Source organism: Microcaecilia unicolor, chromosome 3, assembly GCF_901765095.1.
Source record: "Microcaecilia unicolor chromosome 3, aMicUni1.1, whole genome shotgun sequence".
In the NCBI taxonomy this organism is placed as follows: domain Eukaryota; kingdom Metazoa; phylum Chordata; class Amphibia; order Gymnophiona; family Siphonopidae; genus Microcaecilia; species Microcaecilia unicolor.
Window position 1 is genome coordinate 371,316,287 of NC_044033.1, and position 27,688 is coordinate 371,343,974.

Here is a 27,688-nt window from a genome sequence, read left to right on the forward strand (position 1 = left end):
GGTCAGTGAGCTCCAAGCCCTAGTAGCTCATGCTCCATATACCAAATTTCATCACAACAGAGTAGTGCTCCGCACCCACCCAAAGTTCCTGCCGAAGGTGGTGTCGGAGTTCCATCTTAACCAGTCAATTGTCTTGCCAACATTCTTCCCCAGGCCGCATACCCGCCCTGCTGAACGTCAGTTGCACACATTGGACTGCAAGAGAGCATTGGCCTTCTACTTGGAGCGGACACAGCCCCACAGACAGTCCGCCCAATTGTTTGTTTCTTTCGACCCTAACAGGCTAGGGGTCGCTGTCGGGAAACGCACCATCTCCAATTGGCTAGCAGATTGCATTTCCTTCACTTACGCCCAGGCTGGGCTGACTCTTGAGGGTCATGTCACGGCTCATAGTGTTAGAGCCATGGCAGCGTCAGTGGCCCACTTGAAGTCAGCCACTATTGAAGAGATTTGCAAGGCTGCGACGTGGTCATCTGTCCACACATTCACATCACATTACTGCCTCCAGCAGGATACCCGACGCGACAGTCGGTTCGGGCAGTCGGTGCTGCAGAATCTGTTTGGGGTGTAAATCCAACTCCACCCTCCAGGACCCGAATTTATTCTGGTCAGGCTGCACTCTCAGTTAGTTGTTCTTCGTAGGTCAATTTCTGTTGTTTCCTCGCCGTTGCGAGGTTCAATTGACCTGGGTTCTTGTTTTGAGTGAGCCTGAGAGCTAGGGATACCCCAGTCGTGAGAACAAGCAGCCTGCTTGTCCTCGGAGAAAGGGTATGATACATACCTGTAGCAGTTGTTCTCCGAGGACAGCAGGCTGATTGTTCTCACCTTCCCTCCCTCCTCCCCTTTGGAGTTGTGTATTTCATATTTTTTGCTAGTCATTCAACTGGCGGGAGCGGTCGCGCACGGGCGGGAAGACGGCCGCGCATGCGCGGTGGGCGTGCCCTGCGTGTCGACCGTCCCGCGAAGCTTATTTCCGGTTGGTGGGGGCTGCCGCGGACGTCACCCAGTCGTGAGAACAATCAGCCTGCTGTCCTCGGAGAACAACTGCTACAGGTATGTATCATACCCTGTCTTTACACCCTGGGTTGTGTGTCCTCCAAATCTGTCAGTCTCCATTTGTCTAACAGAAGCTGAAGACTATCGCCTCCTCTTCCTGCCCTCTAGATCTGCCCTTATCCCAGTCTGAGGGGCCTAAACCACAGTTCATATCACCTCCCACAACCAATACCTCCTATCCCACTAGCATAAGAGTCTTAAATTGCCTCTTCAAAAAAGGCACCCATGGGTCCCACTGGGGCATATATATTTATGATATATATTGCCATGGCATCGATATGCTCCTTTTATCCAGAGAACTTGACTTTCTGTATCTCTACCTGATTTCTACACCACAAAAGCGACTCACCTACTGATCAATATGCCCCCAGCGTTTAGCGCCCATCTGAGAAGTAAAAACATTTTCCCCACTGATTTAGTAACTTCTCGCATTCTTTAGGTGATAATTTCATTTCTTGCAATAGCGCTATATCTTTGTGTGCCTCTTGAAAATAATTCAATACCCTTTGTTTCTTGATAGGGTGATTAACCATCCCATATTCCATTTGGCTATTTTATGTTTCAACATTTTTATTAGAATATTTGCAATGCCATTATACTTTACAGCATATCTTAGTACATATACATCTCTGTCAACCAAGTATAACATCATTTTACACATCCCCCCCCCCCCTTCCCTCCCTCCCTGCCCGTCCCCCTCTTTGGAATTTAGCATGCTGATGTTTAAGTTGTTGATCATGAGTTAAATAATTGTGCAATAAAGTGATATCATCTACTAATGTCTCATGTTTTTAATGCTATTACTAATTATTCTAATTCCGTTCCCTATCTTCTCTATCTCTTTAATATCCAATGTTCACATCAACACTATATATCCAACTCATTTGGCTATTTTATATTGAGCCATCATTTTTTCTATCCCAGAGGTGGGGCTTGGCCATAAAAATTGGGCCCAACTTGTACTTATGAAAACCTTTATCTGAAATACCACATCATGCCACCCATGAGATTGTACCCAAGTTATGGTATTTGGAGGTTGTTTTGTCCTCTGACAGCCTCGCACTAGTTTATAATGTGATCCTAAAATGTGTTTAATGCTTTTACTGTTATTCTCATTTCTAAGGACTTTCACTGCTGCAGTTCCCACTGTAAAGATATGTGAGCAATGCATTGTGCGTAATGTAGTTCACAGGCGATGCAGCCACACTTACCTATCTGTATAAGAACTGTACTATTGGTTGTGCTGCTGCCTAGACTTCCTCTCTAGTGGTTAGTGCAGTGGACTTTGATCCTGGGGAACTGAGTTCAATTCCCACTGCAGCTCCTTGTGACTCTGGGCAAGTCACTTAACCCTCCATTGCCCCTGGTACAAAATAAGTACCAGAATAAATGTAAACCGCTTTGAATGTAGTTGCAAAAACCTCAGAAAGGTGGTATATCAAGTCCCATTTCCCTTTTTCTCAGCCAAGCTTGGCTCCTTTGTCTACCTGCTATCATTTCCTGGTCATTCTTACTATCTCTGTCCTGAGAGGTCAGCCAGGTATGACCTTTGCCTCCAATCGAGGGCTGTCCTGTAGGACCACCCCTTGCTACCCGATGGCAGGCTCTGTCCCTATTGGTCCTTTTACCCCCTCCTCCCTGGGCCTGTGTGAGCCCTTCTTAGCCTCCCCCTCGCCATGAGGCATTCTCCATCTTGCTTCAGACAAGCACTTGTCCTGCTAAAACTCCCTGGAACGAACTTGGTTTTTTACCTTGAATATATCTTATTAATGAGATATTGCACTCTCCAGTCACCCAGCTCTGAGATACTTCTATCTGTTCAATTATTTCTCACCTCTGCAATAAAGCTGCCTCTCTTCAGATTTCTACCTCCAACCACTGATACAGCTCTCAGAATTACGGGCCACACTTCTGAACATCTGACTGTGAGTAAATTATCTGTTTTATTCAATAAAGGAAACTTCAGAAAATAATAGAGACTTCAGGTGTGTGCTGCTGATAGGTGCCTGGTATAAGAGGCTGGGGGAGGCTAAGCCTCCCCAGCCACAAGTGCAGACGGCTGGACAGAGAGAAAAGTGCTGGAGGGGAGTAATAGATGTTGACCAGCTCATGGGAGTGAGTGAGTGAGGAGAAGAGGAAGAGACACTGAACCATGAAGAGGTGGTGGGAATTCAGGCATAGGAACAGGAACACAAAGGGGAAATACTGGACAGAGAGGGGCTAAGGACACACAGAGACAATGTTGGGCACACAGGGGACAGGATAGGGACACGGGCAATGTTGAGCATGGGGTGGATAGGATCACAGGGACAATACTGGGCACAGAGGTGAGGGAATACGGACAGAGGGGCAATGCAGGACATGGGGCAATGCTGAGCATGGGGGATTGGTAGTGCTGATCATGGAGAAGGGGGATAGGGATATGGGGCAATGCTGATCTTTGGGGGAGGGGATAGGGGCAATGCTGATCATGGAGGTGAGGGACAGGGACACAGGGACAATGATGATCACATGGGGAGGATGAAGGACACAGAGGGGAAATGCAGGATAGATTAAGATAGGAATATAGAGGGGAAATGCTGAATATAGGGGAGTTTAGGGACACAGAGCAGATGCTGAACATGGAGAAAGAGATAGGGGCAGAGACACAGATGGGAGATGTGGACAGGATGGATAGGGACTCGGAGAAAAGATGGATGGTGGACATGGATAGATAGACAGGAAATGTCAAATGGTCAGGAGGTCCTACAAAGATAGGAAAAAAAAAGAGAAAAGCAGAAAAGAAATACTGAGACCAAAGCAAAGGAAAAATAAAATGCTTAGACAACAAAGGTAGAAAAAAGTATTTTATTCTCCATTTCTTAATTTGAATATGTTAGTTTTTGGAAATGTGCATCTCTGATATTTTGCATTTAAGTTTCTCTTTCTCTGTTACTGATGTGTGCAGAGTCTGACCTCAAAGTTTCCAGTTCATATTTTGCCTTCATATCTTTATTATTGATCTGTGGTCCCTTGTTTCTTATTTGTTAAGAGTCTGTCTGTGTTTTGTATGTGTGACAGGGAGCAGTATTCTGCTATCATGTAGGGTCTGTGCAGAGATCCTGTTCCAGTCCTGAATTGTTGGGGGTGGGGGGAGCTGACAGTTGCCCAGGAGCACATGGTTCGGTATGGAATATCCTTGAAGGATACTATTGAAACAGGACATTTAGGGGATCCCAGTAGAGAGGTTTCAACAATGCTGAAAGAAAGCCAGGTATGCTTAATAAGAGAGCAGGATAAAGGATGCACATTATCCCCTTCAACTTCTAATCAGCTTGTAGTTTAAAAGAAAAAACAGAATTTGAAGTGCCTGTATACAAATGCTAGAAGCTTAAAAAATAAGATGGGAGAATTAGAATATATAGCACTAATGGGCAGATGATCGAAAGCCCTGCGCTGTTCCAAACAGCACTCTAAAAATAGCACTGGAACAGCGCGAGGCTTTACCGCCCCTATGATCAGAGATAATAGCATGCAAATTTAAGCACGCTAATCTCTCTGATCATAGGGTAAAAGTGCGGGAGGATTGTGCCTGAGCATGCGCTTGGGCACAATCCTCCCGAACTTGTTTGATGGGTCTAGGCTGTCTAAAGCCCAGACCTGTCAAACACTGGGGCCGGAGGTTCTTGGGACCACCACACCCCAAGTACCCCCATCCCAAGCGACATGGGGGGCTAGAGATCCGGTGGGTCTCCAGCCCCCCTTACCCCCCCTACCCTCCCTAGCATCCCCTTAAATAAAGCCCTGGTGGCCCAGTGGGCCATGAGTCAAACCCCCCAGTCCCCCAAACACAGGTGCAAGGGGGCTAGAGATCTGGTGGGTCTCCAGCCCCCCTAATCCCCTCTAGCATCCCCTCACATGAATGGAGCGCTGGTGGCCCAGTGGGCTGCGAGTCAATCCCCAACCACCCCCCCTGGTGGTCTTAGCGGCTCTTCCCCACCCTCCCTACCTTTGGTGGAGGAGGGAGGTAGCCTCCCTCCTCTTCCAACGGCGCCGGCTCGAAAGCGTCCCATACGTAGATATAAATATCATGAAACAAAAATTGAATATCACTAAAACAGCTTTAAAAAATATTATAGCTGGTAGAAACAGCACTTATAAACTTTATATATTGTGCTCAATTTTCTACACTGCTTACAATACAGATGGTCAGATTTCAGTGAGGATATCCTGTTTCCTGATGGGTTCATCTTAACTGTTGTAATATGCCTTGGGGAGCCTGGTGTTATAAAGGTGATAGAATATATTGAAATTAAATTGAAGAGGCAGGAGAGGAACAGAGCCAGACCCTAGACCCAGAAGGAAATTTGGGAGGCTGGTAGGGGAGGCGGGAAGGGACCTGGCACCACTAGGTATATCCAAAGCTGGACATCAGCTCCTCGACCCCATTACAGGCTCAACAGTATGTGAGGGAACGGGAAAGGAGCCAGATCACTACAGAGCTGCACTGGTATGACCCTCCACCTGCTAGATAGGGAGAATACTGAGGTTTGGATGGCTGCACATGACCACATATAACAAACCTTGGCTCTAACCCTCGAGTTCTCTTCACCACATTGAACTCTCTCCTCAAGGTGTCCCCTCCCCCCAACTCCCCCTTCATTATCTCCTCAGACCTTTGCTGAATTCTTTCACGACAAGGTTCAAAAGATAAACCTTGAATTCTCTACCTCGCCACCTCTCCCTCCACTAGTCCGTTCCCCTCTCTCTCCTTCCCCTCATTCCTTTTCCTCCTTTCCTGAAGTTACTATAGAGGAAACTACACTTCTCCTTTCCTCCTCAAAATGTACCACCTGTTCCTCTGATCCCATTCCCACCCACCTTCTTAATGCCATCTCACCTGCTCTTATTCCTTTTATCTGTCACATTCTCAACCTCTCACTTACCACTGCAACTGTCCCTACTGCCTTTAAACATGCTGTGGTCACACCTCTCCTTAAGAAGCCTTCACTCGACCCTAATTACCCCTCTAATTACCGACCCATCTCCCTCCTCCCTTTTCTCTCCAAATTACTTGAGTGTGCTGTTCACCACCGCTGCCTTGATTTTCTCTCCTCACATGCTATTCTTGACCCACTACAATCTGGTTTTCGCCCTCTCCACTCAACCGAAACTGTGCTTACTAAAGTCTCCAATGACCTATTACTGGCTAAATCCAGAGGTCTCTATTCCATCCTCATTCTTCTTGATCTTTCCGCTGCTTTTGACACTGTTGATCACAGCATACTCCTCGATACCCTGTCCTCACTTGGATTCCAGGGCTCTGTCCTTTCCTACCTCTCCCTCCGCACCTTCAGTGTTCACTCTGGTGGATCCTCTTCTACTTCTATCCCTCTGGCTGTCGGCGTACCTCAGGGTTCTGTTCTTGGTCCCCTCCTCTTTTCTATCTACACTTCTTCCCTTGGTTCATTAATCTCATCCCATGGCTTTTCCTACCATCTCTATGCTGATGACTCCCAAATCTACCTTTCTACCCCTGATATCTCACCTTGCATCCAAACCAAAGTTTCAGCGTGCTTGTCTGACATTGCTGTCTGGATGTCTCAACGCCACCTGAAATTAAACATGACCAAAACCGAGCTTCTCATTTTTTCCCCCAAACCCACCTCCCCACTCCCCCCATTTTCTATTTCTGTTGATGGCTCTCTCATTCTCCCTGTCTCCTCAGCTCGAAACCTTGGGGTCATCTTTGACTCTTCTCTCTCCTTCTCTGCTCATATCCAGCAGATCGCCAAGACCTGTCGTTTCTTTCTTTACAACATCCGTAAAATCCGCCCCTTTCTTTCCGAGCGCTCTACCAAAACCCTCATCCACACCCTTGTCACCTCTCGTTTAGACTACTGCAATCTGCTTCTTGCTGGCCTCCCACTTAGTCACCTCTCCCCTCTCCAATCGGTTCAAAACTCTGCTGCCCGTCTTGTCTTCCGCCAGGGTCGCTTTACTCATACTACCCCTCTCCTCAAGTCGCTTCACTGGCTCCCTATCTGTTTTCTCATCCTGTTCAAACTTCTTCTACTAACCTATAAATGTACTCACTCTGCTGCTCCACAGTATATATCTCCACACTCGTCCTTCCCTACACCCCTTCCCGTGCACTCCGCTCCATGGATAAATCCTTCTTATCTGTTCCCTTCTCCACTACTGCCAACTCCAGACTTCGCGCCTTCTGTCTCGCTACACCCTACGCCTGGAATAAACTTCCTGAGCCCCTACGTCTTGCCCCATCCTTGGCCACCTTTAAATCTAGACTGAAAGCCCACCTCTTTAACATTGCTTTTGACTCATAACCACTCGCCTCCACCTACCCTCCTCTCCTCCTTCCTGTACACATTAATTGATTTGATTACTTTATTTTTTGTCTCTTAGATTGTAAGCTCTTTGAGCAGGGACTGTCTTTCTTCTATGTTTGTGCAGCGCTGCGTACGCTTTGTAGCGCTATAGAAATGATAAATAGTAGTAGTAGTAGTAGTAGTAGTAGTAGTTCTCTCTGTCTCCATCTGCTGGTTGAGGGACATAACCCACAAGTCTCTGGATTGATCTGTGGGACACAATGGAACTATTTTGTAGAAGTTTACCTTTTAGATACACAAATGGATTATTCTGTTTTGAACATGTTTCATGAGCAAGTGATTTTAAAAGTCAAAATAATATTTTTCTTGCATATCCCCTCCCTCCTCCTTTTCTCCTGTGTTTGTTTTTGAGCATTCCTTCCTTTTGTATGACTGAGTTGACTAAAACTGTCCTATTGATTCACCTTTGGGTTTAAAAAGCCAACCATCTGCATGTAAGGTCTGGATAAACAAATTAAAACAATCAAAGTTTAAAGCAAATGCCCATAATATGTAAGACATAGTAGCTATAATAAAAGAATGATGGAATATTCAGATAGCAGGCAGCCTGACCTAACAGATTTATTTTCCACTTAACATAATTACTTTTGTATAAACTTGGTTGAACTGGACAATGTTGGTACATTTAGAGTGATTCTGGACTTCTGCATGAAGGTATGCTGAACAAACTGGCATGTTTGAAAATATAAGTGAGATTAAATGCTACCAACAACAATAAAGAACGACAATATGGGTGCATACAGCAACTCATAGATTTGATTGCATGCTTTGTTTTGAGTGTATGGCGATGACGGCTTCGATGGGGGGGGGGGGGGGAGAGGAAACAGAGACGTACCTAATGGGTTTCAACTTTTTGATGTCACTTCGTCTCCTGTTTTATCCAACCTCCTTAATCTTCATATCTTCTTCCATAGCCTCCAAACTCCGCGTTGACACTGTGCGCGTGGCGCAACACCAGTCCAGACTCCAGAATGAGGCGTGACACCACTGAGAGTGAGACACAAGAGAAGCTGCGAATGCACTGAGCGAGGCTATTGGAGCATCTGAATGAGGCTATGAATACACAGAGAGGCGGTCGGAGCCCGGAACACCACCAGACTGAGCCGGCTTGGAATTCTAAACTCCAGTGACTGCTACACACACTTCAGAGCAGTTAACACAGTAACCCACAACCGTAAAAAGCATTCCTGGAGTCATCTTTAAAAGTGGCCCAATTTAAAACTGGCAATGGTGCTTCCAAGTTCGAGATATATTTACATTAAACCTCCTGGGTCACGGTGCTCCCCAGACCTCGTAGGGGTTGCCATGGTGATAGGAAACTCTTGGGAAGGGCGGGGCTAGCGCTTGGCAGGTCTGTAGCGTCAGAGGCCCGTAGGCGTGCCGGATTCTTCAGCTGGGACTGGCCGCGGCTGCGCCTTTTTTTTTCCTCGTGGCGCCTCAGGGGGCCACGTCATTACTGTGTTGGCCGGTGAGTGTGGCTGCTCTGTGCGAAGTCGTTTTTCACCGTCCTGCGCTCCCGAAAGGGTAAGTGTGTGGGTCCGTACTCGGGCAGCGCTCCCGGGAGTCTGTGTAGCAGAGGGCTCCGGGGGGGGGGGGGGGGGGGGGGGGGGTAAGGAAGGTCCACGGCGCGCGCGCTCCTGACTGGTAGTCTGAGTCCTCCTGCCCCTTTTTACTGATCGGCGACTCGGCCTGGCTCCTGGACCGGGTTTAATGCTTTGCGAGTTCCCCTTCCACCGTGCCACGGCCACGCGGGAGTCGGGAGAGAGAGAGAGAATGAAAATTAGAGACCCCAAAGGGATTGAGCTCTCTCCGCAACTTGCACTCATTGATACTCGGGTAAGATGTCACAGCCGCGCTCTTAGGAATAACATGAAACAGACTTTTAAGGTTACATACTTTGGAACTGGGCAGCACAACTGCCCTACCTTGGTCTAGTGTGGGCTTTAGATTGAGTTCAGAGGTGATGGTAATTAACTTTCTCAGTTCAGGTTCATATATTTTGGCCATCCGTTCGTATTCAGTGCCATCAAGTTATCTGATCTTTGGACTGTCACTAAAGGTTGGTCTCGTATATCCGACAGTACTGTATCCTGATTAAACGTTTCTGGCAGTTTCCTAGTTGTGCTGGAGAATATTTGAGCAGGATCAAAGCTAAGCATGAGTTGAAATGACCAGTCCTTTTTTTTTTTTTTAATTTATATTGACCATTCTAAAGTATCAGTAGCAAGAATACATAACCAGCAGTGTTATAATAAAGTGTAATATCCTGGATGAACATACATATAGTTTATTTTTTTAATTAGGATTTACCGCCTTTTTTGAAGGAATTCACTCAAGGCCATGTACAGTATGAATAAATCAAACGTGAGCAGTAGGCAATTACAGCTTCAAAAATATTCAAATAACAATACAAAGTATGGCATAGTATACTACTTACAATGTCAACACAATATGTAATAGAACATTTTAATTGATAATGAAGGGTATAAGCAAAGATGGAACATATAGATAGGTTAGTGTCATCTGGACCAGCGCCATGATCTCTCACACCAAGGCCTGCAAACTTGACTTAAAATTGTGCCCCCTCATCTTGGTTCCTAAAACCAGCTGTTTCATGAATTTGTCATTTATTTTATCTAGGAACTTTACCTCCTAAAGTTGCCCGATTTGACATTTATCCAGTCAATCTTGGGGTAAGTGAAACCAGGAAAAGGATCCAAGTGTCATCATTGATGATACGTTGAAATCCTCTGCTCAGTGTGCAGTGATGACTAATAGTCTAGTCAATATGGTTTTGTCCATTGGAGTTTTAAAAAGTTTTTTTTTTCGTTTGAGATCTGTAGACTTTCTATGCAAATTCATTTTGGCATCAGGGTGTGTTGGGACAGAGTGGTTCAAGGGATAGTGGCACCCTGAGCCAACTTCCTTTGGCAGTGCCTCCACCCCCACTATTGCATTGCTTCAAGTACCCCTCTGACCTCCTCTCCTCACCATGGGCTTGACACCCTAACCCCCCCCCCTCCCCGGTCCACTGTTGTTTTTTCCCCTCCTCTATACCCATCCCCACTGGTCCAGCACTGTTTTCTCACCCCCTCATGGTACTGTAAAGTTTGTTGGTCGGCAGCAGCATGATAGGCTGCCTTAGTCTAGTTCCTGGGTCTTCGCTTTGCTGCGTCCTTCCCATAGGAAATTGCATCAGAGGAGGCAGGGCGTGGTAGAGGGAAGATACGGGCTGGCCGAAGGCAACTTGTCACGCTGCTGTAACTGGTGACTGACAAACTTTACAGGACCACAGGAGAGGGAGCAGCACTAGCCTCACAGGAAGAGGGAAAATAGAAAGGGAGAGACTAGACTGGACCTAGGAGAGTGAAAAAAAGGTTTAACCTGTAGACCAGAGAGTGACATGAGGACAAACATTCATTTCCTTTCCCTCTCCCCAAAATTCTTTCCCCACCCCATCCCTGCAGTCAAGCAGACTTCGTAACTCCATCACAATCCCCTCACCATCCCCACAATCTTAATTTTATACCCCGCCTCTCCCTGCTCAAAGCTGAAAGGAAGGTTTTATGCAATGGGCCTAACAGGCATTATAAATAAACAACTTAGGTAAATACAACTCCAACTTATCAGGTTCTGGCTCTACAAAAGTAACAAATCACCATTTAAAGGAGGATTTCCTAGGAATGTGTTTAGGATAAGGAAGGCAAATACTTAGGCTAAAAGTACCCACAGACTTTGTCCCAAGATCTTCAGTATAAAAACTGATCCATAAAAGATAAAATCTTTTGCGACTACAATATTGCCTAGAACAAGGCCATTAGTTGTCCCAAAAGCTTTGCTTCTCTAAAAATTTGTAATAGTCGGAAAAGTTTCACCTATATGCAGTTCTGCTGTTATTCTTTTATCAATTTTATTTATATTTTCAGTGGGTTCATGTGATTTTTTCCCTTTCTGCTTTCTGAAATTAAAACCTTTCTGGTGTCACACTACAGTATCTGTCTGTATCATATAAATTCTCTGTCAGTCTCTATATTTGTATCATTCCTCTCCCCTTCATTATCCCCCTTCTAGCCTTCTAAATATACATTTCTCTACATATAATCTTTCTAGCCATCTATTACCTCTTTCTATCCCTCCCATCTATTTCTCTCTCTCTCTAGCATCTCTCTGTGTCCCTATATGCAATATTTCTCTATGATCTGGTTTTCTATTCCTCTATGCTTCTAGTACAATCTTGTTCTTTTCTATCCAATTTTATCTCCCAAACATCTTTCTCTTTTTGTCACTCTATCAAATACTACACTATCTGAGTTTTCTATACTGCCATTATTCCAAAGGATTCAAAGGGGCTTACAATTAATAAAAGGAAACTCCAAAAATCAGGAGAGAATAACAATCTAACAAGAGTACATTAACTACAGTTATAAAATCTAAACAAACTTTAACTTAAAACAAAATTATTATTCAAATATGTAAGTTTATTAACATAGTAACATAGTAGATGACGGCAGAAAAGTGCAAGCCTTAATTCCAAAGGTAATCTGTTCTATATTCTAGCCCCAGCAAAAGGAAAAAAAGGCTTTGAGAACAGATTTAAAATAAATGCTCTTTTAATGAGGAAAACCCAACTTTATAGTTCTCAAGAAGCCTAAGTTTCTTTCTACAAATGGAAAAACCAGCAGCCCACTTAATCCTTCAGAATTTAAACCAAATATTGATTTAAAAATCAAACAAAAGACTTTAACATTGCATTTTATCGTTAACCAATGGTATTTTCAAAAAATAAGAGATAATACGTCTTGGTCTTCTTTTATCTTTATAAACAAATGTGCTTCAAGATTTTCTTTGGATTCCTGATAGATTGCAGGTAATAGAGTATCCTGCAAAGCCCAAACAAATCTACTCACCATTTGTATCTTCGTTTTGATTTTTTTTTAGTGATAGGAAGACAAAGATATACACACACAAAAGTGGAGAGAGAGGAAGACGGATGTGCAGAACCAGAGAACACAGCAATTCTGGAGGCTGTGGTGTTCAGAGAGAGACTCTGCCTCTAATATATAGCCCCATTATTGTGTAACAAGTGGTAATGAAAAGGCAGAACTGGAACAATTTGACCCCAGCAAATGATGTTCATGTGTGATGGGAAGATAAGACAATGAGTGACTCTTTAACCATCTCCAGGAAAAATGCTGCAGGTCAGAGCTCATCCCAGTACAGGTTAACATTTCTACCCCAGGAAAACATGCCACATCTGTTATCGCATACCGCCGCTTCTTCAGAATGGCTGCCGAGTCTTCAAGGGGCGGCCTCGTCATTTTGAAGAAGCAGCCATATTGGGCACTACTGCATAACATCATACCATTACTGCAGCAGTACAGCATAATTTCTTTTTAAATCCCCATTACTGTGGTAATTTATCACAGTAATCATTACTGTGTCTGTACTGTAGACCAGGTGAGGTCAGAAGCTGGGCATTTTGGTGCCCTTAATCGCTGGTGCACTAGTCCAGAACCTCATCTGGTCCAATGGTTAAGCTGGCTCTGCATCAGGGAGTCCTGCATTTGACAGTATTGGTAAAAGGGAATTTTAGTGACCATGATGTATTGAAACATCTGATAAGACAATATCAGGTCCACACACTTTCCCATAGTCAAGTTTTCTAGGTTCTCCAGCAATGGACTCGTGGAGAATGGGACATGATCTCTCAGTTTACTTGCTGGGAGAACATAAGAGTAGCCATACTGGGTCAGACCAATGATCCATCTAGCCCAGTATCCTGTTTTCCAAACAGTGGCCAAGCCAGGTCACAAGTACCTGGCAGAAACCCAATTAGCAGCAACTTTCCTTGCTACCAATCCCAGGGCAAGCAGTTGCTTCGCCACGTCTGTCTCAATAGCAGACTATGGACTTTTCCCCCAGGAATTTGTCCAAACCTTTTTTAAACCCAGATACTGTAACAGCTGTTACCACATCCTCCGGCAAAGAATTCCAGAGCTTAACTATGTGTTGAGTGGATAAAATATTTCCTCTGATTCTGTTTTTTTGTTTTTAGTATTTCCATTTAACTTCCTCAAGTGTCCACTAGTCTGTGTACTTTTGGAACGAGTAAAAAAATTGATCTACTTCTACTCATTCTACACCACTCAGGATTTTGTAGATCTCAGTCACCCCTCATCCGTCTCTTTTCCAAGCTAAAGAGCCCTATCCTCTTTAGCCTTTCCTCATATGACAGGAGTTCCACCTGCTTTATCATTTTGGTTGCTCTTCTTTGAACCTTTTCTAATTCTGCTATATCTTTTTTTGAGATACAGTGACCAGAACTGAACGCAATACTCAAGGTGCGGTCACACCATGTAGTGATGCAAAGGCATAGTATTTTTGGTATTATTCACCATCCGTTTCCTAATAATTCCTAGCACCTTGTTAGCTTTTTTGGCTGCTGCCGCCGCCGCCACACACTGAGCAGAAGATTTCATCGTATTATCTACAACGACACCCAGATCTCTTTTTTGAGTACTGACCCCCCCCCCCCCCCCCCCCCCAAAAAAAAAAAAAAAGTGGACCCTAGCATCAGGTAACTATGATTCAGATTATTCTTTCCAATGTGCACCACCTTGCATTTGTCCATATTAAATTTCATCTGCTATTTGGATGCCCAATCTTTCAATTTCCTAAGGTCTTCCTGCAATATTTCAGAGTCCGCACGTGTTTTAACAACCTTGAATAGTTTTGTATCCTCTGCAAATTTAATCACCTCACTCGTTCCAATTTACATATCATTTATAAATATGTTAAATAGCATCTGTCCCAATACAGATCCCTGTGGCACTCCACTGTTCATCCTCCACCTCCATTGAGAGAAATGACGTTTTCTGTCCAATGACCAATCCACACCAGAACCTTGCCCCCTATCCTATGACCCTTTAATTTTCTCAGGAGTCTTTCATGAGGAATTTTATCAAAAGCTTTCTGAAAATCTAGATACACTACATCAACAGACTCACCTTCATCCGCATGTTTATTCATGCTTTCAAAGAAATGGAGCAAATTGATGATGCAAGACTTCCCTTGGCTGAACCCATTCTGTCTCTGCCCCATTAAACCATGTTGTCTACGTGTCCTGTAATTTTGTTCTTTATAGTAGTTTCCACTGTTTTGCCCTGCACCGACATCAGGCTTACCAGTCTAATTTCCCGGATCACTCCTAGAACCCTTTTAAAAAATCAGCATCACATTGGCCACCCTTCAATCTTCAGGTACTACGGACGATTTTAACAACAGGTTACATATTACTAACAGCAGGTCAGCAATTTCATGCTTGAGTTCTTTGAGTACCCTTGGATGTATGCCATCCGGTCTAGGTGATTTACTACTCTTTATTTGTCAATTTGGCACAGTACATCTTCTAGGTTCACCAAGATTTCTTTCAGTTCCTCCGCATCATCACCCTTGAAAATCATTTCCGGTAAAGGCAGATCCCTTACATCTTCTTCTGTAAAGACAGAAGCAAAGAATTCATTCAGTTTCCCCGAGCGCTGCTTTTGTTCCTTCGTGATATAACGGTCCCACGGATTCCCTCGCAGGCTTTCTGCTTCTGATGTACCTAAAAAAGTTGTTACTGTGAGTTCTGTCCTCTACAGCAAGTTTCTCTTCATATTCTCTTTTAGCCTTCTTTATTGATGCTTTGCATCTGACTTGCCAGTGCTTATGTTGCTTCTTATTTTCTTAATTTGGATGTTTTTTCCGTTCTTTGAAGGACAATCTTTTGGTTGTACTAGCCTCTTTTACTTCACCTTTTAACCACGCTGGTGCCCTGAGCCGATTTAGTAGTTTCCCAGATTTTACATTGAGTCCAAGAAAGTCTTACAACTTCCCCTTTTTTAGCATTAACCTCTGTATTTCAGTTTGGTACAATAGAAAATTGAGTAGGGAGCAATAAGTGATTGCTCAAGGTGCACCCAGTGTTTCTGTAACTTAAGTACATAAGTAATGCCATACTGGAAAAAGACCAAGGGTCCATCAAGCCCAGCATCCTGTCCACGACAGCGGCCAATCCAGGCCAAGGGCACCTGGCAAGCTTCCCAACGTACAAACATTCTATACATGTTATTCCCGGAATTGTGGATTTTTCCCAAGTCCATTTAGTAGCAGTTTATGGACTTGTCCTTTAGGAAACCGTCCAACCCCTTTTTAAACTCTGCTAAGCTAACCGCCTTCACCACTTTCTCCGGCAACGAATTCCAGAGTTTAATTATACGTTGGGTGAAGAAACATTTTCTCCGATTTGTTTTAAATTTACTACACTGTAGTTTCATCGCATGCCCCCTAGTCCTAGTATTTTTGGAAAGTGTGAACAGACGCTTCACATCCACCTGTTCCACTCCACTCATTATTTTATATACCTCTATCATGTCTCCCCTCAGCCGTCTCTTCTCCAAGCTGAATAGCCCTAACCTCCTTAATCTTTCTTCATAGGGAAGTCGTCCCATCCCCGCTATCATTTTAGTCGCCCTTCACTGCACCTTTTCCAATTCTACTATATCTTTCTTGAGATGCGGCGACCAGAATTGAACACAATACTCAAGGTGCGGTCGCACCATGGAGCGATACAACGGCATTATAACATCCTCACACCTGTTTTCCATACCTTTCCTAATAATACCCAACATTCTATTCGCTTTCCTAGCCGCAGCAGCACACTGAGCAGAAGGTTTCAGTGTATTATCGACGACGACACCCAGATCCCTTTCTTGGTCCGTAACTCCTAATGTGGAACCTTGCATGACGTATCTATAATTCAGGTTCTTTTTTCCCACATGCATCACCTTGCACTTGCTCACATTAAACGTCATCTGCCATTTAGCCGCCCAGTCTCCCAGTCTCGTAAGGTCCTCTTGTAATTTTTCACAATCCTGTTGCGATTTAACAACTTTGAATAACTTTGTGTCATCAGCAAATTTAATTACCTCGCTAGTTACTCCTATCTCCAAATCATTTATAAATATATTAAAAAGCAGCGGTCCTGGCACAGACCCCCTGAGGAACCCCACTAACTACGCTTCTCCATTGTGAATACTGCCCCTTTAACCCCACTCTCTGTTTCCTATCCTTCAACCAGTTTTTAATCCACAATAGGACATTTCCTCCTATCCCATGACCCTCCAATTTCCTCTGTAGCCTTTCATGAGGTACCTTGTCAAACGCCTTTTGAAAATCCAGATACACAATATCAACCGGTTCCCCTTTGTCCACATGTTTGTTTACTCCTTCAAAGAATTGACGTAAATTGGTCAGGGAAGATTTCCCCACACAAAAGCCGTGCTGACTTGGTCTCAGTAATTCTTGTCCTCGGATGTACTCTGTAATTTTGTTTTTAATAATAGCCTCTACCATTTTCCCCGGCACCGACGTCATACTCACTATGGCCTTTTAGAGCTTTAAGAACTGCAGCCTTGTAATGATACAGATTTGAAAACCCTACACCACCTTGTTCAGGAGCTAACTTGAGGGGTCTTTTACAAAGGTATGCTAGCGTTTTTTTAGCATGCGATAAAAATACAAATGCGCCTTTGTTATAGGGGCCCTTGAGGCGCTGTAGGAAAACCTTTGATCTCTTACCCTGCCATTAAAAGGACTGCAGCAATTTGTCCCAGGCCCTAAGATAACTTTGGGGTATTCTAGCAGGTAATTGAGCAAATAGAAATAAAAGTTTGGGTTGGATCATCATCTTCACTACTGTAACTCTTCCCTGCCCTGTCGGCATCAGGTGACACCATCCATCCAGCTGCTTTCTAATTGCGGCAACAAGAGGGATATGATTCTGTTGAAATAAACCAGCTGGATTCTGAGAGTCGTACTCCCAAATATCGAAACCCGTTAGAAGTGGCTTTAAAAGGGAAGTCAGAGGGCATACCCTGGTCACTCAGATTACACAGAATAGCTTCAGTTTTATCTTTGCTCATTTTATTCCCTGAGAACTTTTCAAATTGTGTCAATTTCTTCCATTAGATGAGGTAGAGTGTCTTTGGGACTTCGAACAAAAAGTAATGCCATCTGATTATAATAATGTTCCTCCCCCCCCCCCCAACCATTATAGGCTAGACATACTTGTTTGCAAATCCAGCAGGCTAGAGGTTCAGTGGCTAGTGCAAAAAGGAATGGTGACATTGGGCAGCCTTGGCTGAATCTCCTCTGTGGAGGGAAAGCCTCATAGGACTCCATTGATCACAATCTTGCTATTGAGGAGTATAATGAATTTACCCAGGCACCAAAATTCCCACCCAAGTCTACCTTCTCCAATACAGAAAATAAAAAACTCACTCCACCCTTATCAATGGCTTTTTTTGGCGCCTACTACAGTGCACGTTGCCTTATATGCTTGAGGAGCCCTACTGCCCACCGCACATTATCTCTCAAAAGCCATCCGTTCACAAAACCAGTTTGATCCTAGTGTATTGGCCGTGGCAAAATATTTCCATCTCTCAAAAGCCATCCGTTCACAAAACCAGTTTGATCCTAGTGTATTGGCCGTGGCAAAATATTTCCAGCCTTAATAACAATTTTCATATCAGTATTTAATAGAGCAATAGTCTATAACTAGCACAGGCTGTGTCTATTTTCACTGATTTGTTTAGGACTACAACTTGTGCCTTGTAAAAAGTGGCAGGCAGAAGGTTGTGCTCTGGAACCTTATTAAACATTTCCGTGATGTAGCTCCCAACTCTTCCAGAACCTGTGGGATAGTTGTGTGGAGATAGAGAAGTGAAAACTGAGCTGAGACATCTCTGTCTTGGCAGTCCAGCTCCTCCATATTTTCCAGCTGCAGCAGGAGGATGGACACGCTTTTCAGCCTCTGGTTTGGAGTGATTTGCTTCTGGTCCAGTTGGTCATGTGGTCCCCAGCTGAGCTTTGCAGGTGGCTTGAGTCTGCAGAATCAGATCTTCAGAACCCTGTCTGTGGAACCTGCAAATTTATTTCTTCCCTCCCTTCACCTCTCCTTTATTGTCTGTGGAGTTCTCCTTTTCCAACACAACAACCTTAAAGAGAGGAGAAGGAAAAAGGAAGGTCTGTGCAGGGACCGCTGCTTTAAACATATTTATAAATGACCTAGAGATGGGAGTAACTAGTGAGGTAATTAAATTTGCTGCTGACACAAAGTTATTCAAAGTCGTTAAATATTAGGAGGATTGTGAAAAATTAAAAGAGGACCTTACGAGACTTGGGGGGGGGGGGGCATAATCAAAGGGGACGCCCAAGTTTTGCTGAGGACGTCCTCACAAAACGTCCCAGTGAAGGGGCGGGGAAACCAGTATTATCGAAACAAGATGGACGCCCATCTTTCGTTTCTATAATATGGTCGGGGACGGCCAAATCTTGAAATTTAGGTTGTCCTTAGACTTGGTTGTTTCTGATTTTCGGTGATAATGGAAACTAAGGATGCCTATCTCATAAACGACCAAATGCAAGCCCTTTGGTCGTGGGAGGAGCCAGCATGCATAGTGCACTGGTCCCCCTGACGTGCCAGGACACCAACAGGGCACCCTAGGGGGCACTGCTGTGGACTTCATAAAAAGCTCCCAGGTACATAGCTCCCTCCTTACCTTGTGTGCTGAGCCCCCCAAAACCCACTACCCCCAACTGTACACTACCATAGCCCTTACGGGTGAAGGGGGGCACCTGCATGGGGGTACAGTGGGTTTCTGGTGGGTTTTGGAGGGCTCATATTTACCACCACAAACGTAACAGGTGGGGGGGTGGGGTGGGTGGGCCGGAGTCTGCCTGCCTGAAGTGCACTGCACCCACTAAAACTACCCACCAGGGACCTGCATACTGTTGTGATGGACCTGAGTATGACATTTGAGGCTGGCACAAAATATTTTTTGAGGGTGGGATGGGGTTAGTGATCACTGGGGGAATAAGGGGAGGTCATCCCCGATTCTCTTCGGTGGTCATCTGGTCAGTTCGGGCACCTTTTTGTGCCTTGGTCGTAAGAAAAACAGGACCAGGTAAAGTTGTCCAAATGTTAGGCACGCCCAAGTCCCGCCTTCACTACACCTCCGACAAGCCCCCAGGAACTTTGGTCAGCCCTGCGACGGAAAGCAGTTGGGGACGCCCGAAATCGGCTTTCGATTATACCGATTTGTGTGGGAAGATGGGCGTCCTTTTTCGAAAATAAGCCTGTGGGCATTTAAATGGCAGATGACGTTTAATGTGAACAAGTGCAAAGTGATGCATGTGGGAAAGAGGAACCTGAATTATAGCTACGTCATGCAAGGTTCCATGTTAGGAGTCAAAGACCAAGAAAGGGATCTAGGTGTCGTCGTTGATGATATGTTGAAAACTTGTGCTCAGTGTACTGCTGCAGCTAAGAAAGCAAATAGAATGTTAGGTATTATTAGGAAAGGAATGGAAAACAAAAGTGAGAACGTTATAATGCCTTTGTATCGGTCCATGGTGCAATCGCAGCTCGAATATTGTGTTCTGTTCTGGTCGCTGCATCTCAAAAAAGATATAGTGGAATTAGAAAAGGTGCAGAGAAGGGCGGCGAAAATGATAAAGGGGATGGGACGACTTCCCTATGTGGAAAGGCTAAAACGGCTAGGGCTCTTCAGCTTGGAGAAAAGGCGGCTGAAGGGAGATATGACAGAGAAAATGTTTCTTCACTCAATGTGTAATTAAACTCTGGAATTTGTTGCCAGAGAATGTGGTTAGCTTAGCGGAGTTTAAAAAAGATTTGGACGGCTTCCTAAAGGAAAAGTCCATAGACCATTATTAAATGGACTTGGGGACAATCCATTATTTCTGGGATAAGCAGTATAAAATGTTTTGTTCTTTTTTGGGATCTTGCCAGGTGTTTGTGACCTGGATTGGCCACTTTTGGAAACAATATGCTGGGCTTGATGGACCTTTGGTCTTTCCCAGTATGGCAATAATTATGTACTTATGTAAAGCGTGGGTCAGAGTATCAGTCCTGAGCCTTTCTCATCTCTGGTAAGATTTGTGAAGACTGCGAGTTTGGGGGGAGCAGCTGATGGTGGTAAGTCCGACTACAGTTTGACTCAGAACTGCTTGGAGAGCTGCAAGTCCTGCTTTGTGCAGGGGAGGGATACTGACTTGGAAAACATTGTGCTTCTCTGGTGACACTCGGTGTGAATGGCAGCTCCTGTGGAGGTACTTAAGTGGTGTTCGTGCTGTAGGACCCACTGGCATGCGATGCAGAGGAAATGGTCAGTGGCAGCATGTCTTTGGGTTTGGTTTAGCATCCAAATATGCCGAGGTCTTCAAGTTCTCCAGCAGGGCCAGTGCCAGTTTGATGCAGGAGAGCATGGGAACGGGCTGCATTTTGTAAGGGCCGACTGGCAGTGAGGAGCACCCTCTGACTGATCAGGCACGGAGCACAGCTGCTGTTTTACAGCCTCAGAGCCTGACAGAGCATTCAGCTGCATTGGGATCTTTGTTTCTATGGAATTATATATAGTGCTCTTACACAAGGCCTATTGACTGAAGCAGGGACAATGAGAGTTGCTGCAGGGTGTTTGTTTCTCACCCTGCTGATCCTCCAGCTCCAAAGAGATCTCATTTAGACCCAAGGAGTGGGCAGATGAGTCTCTTTGCTTCTTCTTCCTTATCTGATGTGACCTTGGTCTCTTCAGAGGAGTCCTTGTTGAAGGAGCTGTTAGAGATGGGAGATGAACTGAAAGTATTTAAGTTCTTTCATAAAGAGGAGCTCTGTAATCTTATTTCTGAGGCATTGGTATTGCTTTCCATTGAAGAGCCTTCTGTTTCATCTTCAGGAGTTCCATTTTCATCGATCATGAGGGGGCTTGACAGCAGAATGGGTCTTGTTAGACGTAGGGCTGAGAGTGGGAAGAGCCATGGCTCGCCTCTACCCATTAGTTCCGAAGGAGAAAGGTAAATTGCAGCTTCTCGGGGTGGGCTTTTTAGTTACGGTGGTGACTGAGACCACTACCTTGCTGGTGGAAGAGGATATTGCCCTAAAAGACCTACAGGATAGGAAGCTAGAAGGCTTGCTGAAACAAGCCTTTGAGGTGGCTTCCTTGGGCCTTCAAGCAACAGTATGCAGCTTGTTTGTGGCAAGAGCATGCCTGAAGTGGCATCAGCAGTTGGTAACACAAGACAGACACCATAATGCCTAGCTGGAAGCGGGGTTGGCCTACTTGGCAGATTCTATTTATGACATATTAGGGGTTACAGCCTGCAGTATGTCTTTGGTTGTCACAGCACGTCAGCAACTCTGATTGTGGCATCGGGCAGAGGATGCAGCGTCAGTCACGTCTCGTTAAATAGCCCTTTCGTGGCTATTTGGAGATCGCAGTAACTTGGTGAAAGAACTGGGGGAACTGGTGGACTTCCTTAGCAGGCACTCCTTGGACCTGGGAGAATGGAACTATCCAGCCAGGGTTTCCAGCTGATACTGGACTTGATGAAAAAGGAATGCCAAAGTGCCCATTTCTTCCGCTGTCAGAACCAGGCTTGTTGGGGATCGATAGCCCTATTGCATCCCTGGCTGGAGATGCATCTACTGCATGTCTTCCCTCCTTGACCCATGGTAGGTCGTCTTTTGAAAAAGGCCACATTGTACCGGGGTGAAATAATTCTTGTAGCTCTGGATTGGTCACAGAGGCCATGGTACGCCGACTTGATTCAACTACTGGGTGGAGGTCCTTTCCGTCTTCCGCAGGTACACGGCCTACAGAAGCAAGGTCCGGTGCTCATGGAGGATCCGTTTCCCTTTGGTCTTACGGCTTGGCTTTTGAAAGGACTCAATTGAGACGAAAAGATTATTCTAATTTGGTCATTGCCACCTTGTTTCAGGCTTGGAAACACACTTTATCTATGGTGTATGTGAGGGTGTGGAAGATGTTTGAGGTCTGGTGTTCTGAGGAGAGAGAGAGTTGTGCTTAGATTGCGCATATCCAGTTTCTCCAGGCAGGTCTTCAGAAAGAATTGGTGTTGGGTCTCTAAAAGTTCAGATTGCAGCTTTGGCCTGTTTCAGGGGCTGACTACAGAAGACATCTCTTGCAGCTCACCCAGATATCATTGGATTCTTGTGGGGACCAGGCCGTTTGCAGCGTCCCTTTTATACGCCATGTCCAGTCCTTAATCTAGTCCTTCAGGCTCTTCAGAAGTCTCCTTTTAAGCCACTCCAGAAGTCCTCCTTGAAAGATTTTACTCTAAAGACAGCATTCTTGATGGTGTTCTTGGTGGCTGTTCTATTGACACACAGAGTTTTGGATCTTCAGACTCTCTCTTGTCTGGGATCCCTTCTTTGCTTTATGAAGGCAGGGGTTTCCCTGTGCACGGTTTCTTCCTTCCTTTCTTCCAGAAGTGGTATTGGCATTTCATCTCAACCAATCTGTGGAGCTTTTGTCCTTTCACAGAGAGGACGAAGAGACTTGGTATTCTCCCTTGAAGCATAGAGCTCTCATTAGATAACTGGAAATCACAAATGAGTTTTGCAGATCAGACGGATTGTTTGTGCTTTTTGGTAAACAGAGGTTTAGCCTCATGGCTTCCTAGCCCACAGATGCTAGATGGCTGAAGGACACTCTCACATCAGCTTATTTGTTTGTGGAGTAGTGGGCTCCTTCTACGAAGTGTACAGCAGCATCCTGGGTGGAGACTAAGGCGGCGATGTCTTCAACGCTGCATACCTTTGCAAGCACTGCAAGGTGGATGTGGCGCGCCTGGAAGCCGGTTTGGGTGCTTTGGTCCTAAGGGTGGTGGCGACGACGACAGGATCCCACCAACTCTAGGGATTGCTCTTAAACATCCCACAGGTTCTGCAATAATGGAAAGCTGCGTATTTGAAGGAGAAATTAGGTCTTTCCTGATCGTTTTCTTTGTTAGTCCTTCCCACTGTCCTAGAGGCCCGTCCACGGTTTAATCAGTGCGAAGTAATGGGTCAAAAAGCGAATGTCACATTGCATAGTACTTCCTGCATATCTGTTGTTCTCTACAAGTTGTTCAAAGATGAGAGAGGTCCAGACATGTTTGCTTATCTGGTTAATGTTATGTTAGCGAGTTGTTTAAATTTGTTGTGTTTATTCTGAGTTTCTCCTTACTGCTTGCTTATATAAATACTGAGGAGCTGGACTGGATGCCACGAGAGAAAACTGAGCTGAGACATATCTATCCCATAGCTTCTGGAATAGTGGGAAGTAGAGAGTGACATGGTAATGGCTATTGCGGTGATACAAAAAAATAAAGGGTTATGCGGTTTTGCTGGGGAAACGGGGAGTGTCATAGCAGTAATTCTGCAGTAATGGGGGCAAACCAGACCAGCATTTACAGCTGGGGTCACTTTGGCTTTTGGCCTCTCTTCATTCTGGGCTACAACATTTGCTTGCAGACCAATGGGAAAGCATGTAGATGTGTCACAGTGGCCAAAGAGGGAAGGGAAGATGCCCTTCAGTTAGCGTTTCCACAAATCATTCTGCTGTCATAGGTGTAAGAAGCAGACAGCTAATCGGGCATGGCACTGTATGACCAATGGCAGGAGGCAGAGGCCGGGATGGGGCTGCATGTGTCTCAGTGTGAGTAACGGAGCAAGGCCGGACGCAGGCGACTTTCAGGAGGAGCATACTGTAATGAATTTTGTGAAGTAATAGAGAAACAATTTTAGATATCTTCAATTGATTGGCTGACATGCAAATCAATATTTAATATACAGATATTTCAGCCAATTTGGGCACTGCACCAGTGCTGCATCTAGTAGTCACTGTTCATGTGAATCTGGTAAAAAGTCTTTCAGTCCTTGGTAAAGAAGTTGAACCAATTCAGGATCTTAAACTAAAACGGCGGCATTTTCTCGACAGCCATTTCCCTTTGCATGAACTTCACTATACAGCTGCCTTTATGGATCTGTGCCTAAAGCGTAATACTAACCTCGGAATCTGAGAAATGACAGGTTGCCATTGAGGGCATCCATAAGATGGTCTTGGGCATTACTGTTCGTCCTGAGACTGATTTGATGGGCACCTCCTCAACTGTTTATGAAGTCAAACTCCACCTCCTTCCAAAAAACCAAAGCTAAATGCTGATAATTTTCTTGACTTCTCTGTTACTTCTGTGGAGCCTGAATCTGATGAGTTGGATTTATATCTGGCTTCCACAGATTATTCAGATGACTTGTTAAGCTTTTGGCATCTGATGTCTGGAGAAAGCTTTTATCTGCTGCCAAAATTATCTTGGCCGTTCCAGCCACAAACATCTGAATGTGTGTTCTCATTAGCTGGTCATACAATTCAGGATCAATGGACTCAGTTAAACACAGAAACAGTGGTTATTTACTGTTCATGGATTGAAAAATGAATTTTATTATTACTAGTGTTTCATTATCGGTATTAAATATTGTTTCACTTTCAGTATTAATTATTATTTGTCTTTTAAACTATAGGCCTAAGTTGTTTATTTACAATGCCTGTTAGACCCATAAAATTGCATAAAATTGTCTTTCAGCTTTGAGCAAGGAGATGCGGGGAAGAAAATTAAGACTGTGGGGATGGGGTGCGGGCGGGAAAAAGACTTTTTTTTTTTTTGTCGTGAGAGAATGAGATTAATCTTTGTTCCCGAGTCACTCTTTAGTGGGAAAGACTAATGGAAAGAAATGTATAAGGTAGGACCCAATTTCTCTATCTAGTTTGTCAGACCATGCATTTTGCTGTAACAGTTTCAGCATTTTCAGTTGCTGGACCGCTTTGAGGAATGTGTCCTGAGGGGCATTTTTGATATGACGTCCAAATCTAACTTCAGACGTTTTGCTGCTATTTTCAAAACAGAAAAACGTTTTTCTTTTCTCTTTTTTTTTTTTCCCCCCCCCCCCAAAATGGCTATTTGCTCTGTGCATTTCTTTTTGGTCCATTTTTGGAAGAAAAAAAAAAGTCAAAGTGAAAAACGTACAAAATCAAACCAGTGGGATGTAGGAGGAGGTAGCATTCTTAGTAGACTGGTCCCCTAGACATCTCAGGAGAGCAATGAGGCACCCTAGGGGGGACTGCAGTGGACTTCAGATAAATACTCCCAGGTACACATCTCACCGTTGCTCCCTTATCTTGTTTTCTGATCCACCCAAAACCCACTACACCAACTGTACACCACTACAGTAGCCATTATGGGTGAATAGGGCACCTACAGTGGGTTTCTGATGAGTTTTGGAGGGCTCACAGTTTCTACCACAAGTGTAACAGGTAGTGGGGAGGTATGAGCCTGGGTCCACCTGTCTACAGTGCACCGCACCCACCACTAGACTACTCCAGGGACCTGCATGCTGTTGTAATGGACCTGAGTATAACATTTAGTTATTTGGATTTTGCTCACACCCTTTTTTCAGTAGTAGCTCACCCATCCAACCTATTGTAATAAGTAAATAAATAAACATTTGAGGCTGTAAATAAATAAACATTTGAGGCTGGTGCATAATGTTTTTAATCACATTTTGGGGGTGGGGGAGGGGGTTAGAGACGACTGGAGGAGTAAGGGGAGGTCATTCCTGATTCCCTCCAGTGGTCATCTGGTCATTTAGTACACTTTTTTTGTGGCTTATTCATTAATAAAACAGACCTAGACCAGGCACAGAAAAACATGTTAACAGTTGCACCCAGGTGTTTCTTATCCTTGCAGGACAGGACTGTAAAAACTGTGTAGGGAGCGCACCAATTAAGCCACAAGCCCACCGGTGCAAAATAGGAACACAGGTAGTATGGAGTTCATGTAACCAGTGGAAAGGAACAAGTGGTGTGGAGTTCATATAGCCAGCGCAGTAAAGTAGCCACATTGTATAACCAAAGATCCGGAAGTCAAACCCCACCCATATGCTTATCTAATGTAAATTTAGTAAACCTAATGCGGGGTTGCTTAGCATGCCAAATAAAAGTAGTGATAATAGATCTATAGAGTTTTTCCTCCTTAGGGCTGACCCACAGGGGAAGCATTTGGAGAGGGTAAGTGTACTGGAGCCATAAGAAGTAACTGGGAGAAAATACAAAGTGTATAGGGAAAATGCGTGCAGCACCTGGAGCAAAGGCCCTGGGAGGATCAGGTGGACCTGGGAGTCACCACAGAGAAGGCTGTGAGGATAAGCAGATGGGCTGCAAGTCCTCCACAGCAGCTGGTGGGAGTGCAGGGCACCTGGCGCGAAGTTCAACCACGGGAGCTGGCGGATGCCATTTTGGTATCTGGAGCCTTACCATGTTCTTTCTGCACCTGCGATGTTTTCAACAGCATACCAGTAAACAGCCTTTACAGAGACCCTATACTTGAACAGCAGCTTCCCGGATGATTAGAAAGGCAGAATCGCTATTTGGAAAACATTGTGCAGAGGATAAAGAAAAGGGAGTTTTTAGAGGGGTTAGAGAGGAGAGCTGATGCGACGCATCTGTTCAGGAAGATACCATCACATGACCCCAAGTTACTTCTTATATTAAAGGTCTGGGTGAAAAGACAAGCTTTCATCTGCCTCCTGAAGTAGAGATAGTCTTGTGTTAAGCGAAGCCTTCCAGCCATGCCATTACTAAGTCCGCTATTTTGGATTTTGCTACCTGGATCTCTTTGAGACTTTAATCCCAAATATTTTCTGAGACTTAGAAGGTGTCATCGGGTCTGTCGCCACTAAAGGGCGAGGAGAGAGCCTTTCTCCCACCTGCTCCCCAGCTCTTAAAAGCTTTGTAGGGCAAACTGCGTAATAATCCTTAATCGAGGAGGCTGCTGGTTTGGGCTTGCAATGTGTTAGCCCCTCAGTCCAGTCTGGACCCCTCCCCTTTTGAAGGTTCTGTAGTTGTTATAGCACTGATCGGACTTGCCCAGTGTCCCCTTTGCACTTGAGAACTTGATGGCTAAAAGTTCTTCTCTCTTCACAGGTACTAATAGGTGGTTTAAATGTAGAGAAGTTCCAAATAGCATATTTTGCTGTTTGGCCAAATATGAATATTGAATACGAATAATGGGCATTGAGCTTATAACATACAATGGTGGAAATAAGTATTTGATCCCTTGCTGATTTTGTAAGTTTGCCCACTGACAAAGACATGAGCAGCCCATAATTGAAGGGTAGGTTATTGGTAACAGTGAGAGATAGCACATCACAAATTAAATCCGGAAAATCACATTGTGGAAAGTATATGAATTTATTTGCATTCTGCAGAGGGAAATAAGTATTTGATCCCCCACCAACCAGTAAGAGATCTGGCCCCTACAGACCAGGTAGATGCTCCAAATCAACT

At 44.7% G+C, this 27,688-nt stretch overlaps 1 protein-coding gene across 2 annotated transcripts in view; it reads left to right on the forward strand.

The window, feature by feature from the left end:
- Nucleotides 1-8,372: 8,372 nt before the first annotated feature.
- GNPNAT1 (glucosamine-phosphate N-acetyltransferase 1) overlaps nt 8,373-27,688 on the forward strand; it is a 76,250-nt gene continuing 56,934 nt past the window's right edge. Inside the window, exon 1 of one of the 2 annotated variants that reach the window (XM_030198573.1) lies at nt 8,373-8,969. The gene's annotated coding sequence lies outside the window, so the exon portion shown is untranslated. Of the gene's footprint in view, nt 8,970-9,117; nt 9,282-27,688 lie in introns of those variants that run through there. The other variant, XM_030198574.1, reaches the window with a different exon arrangement.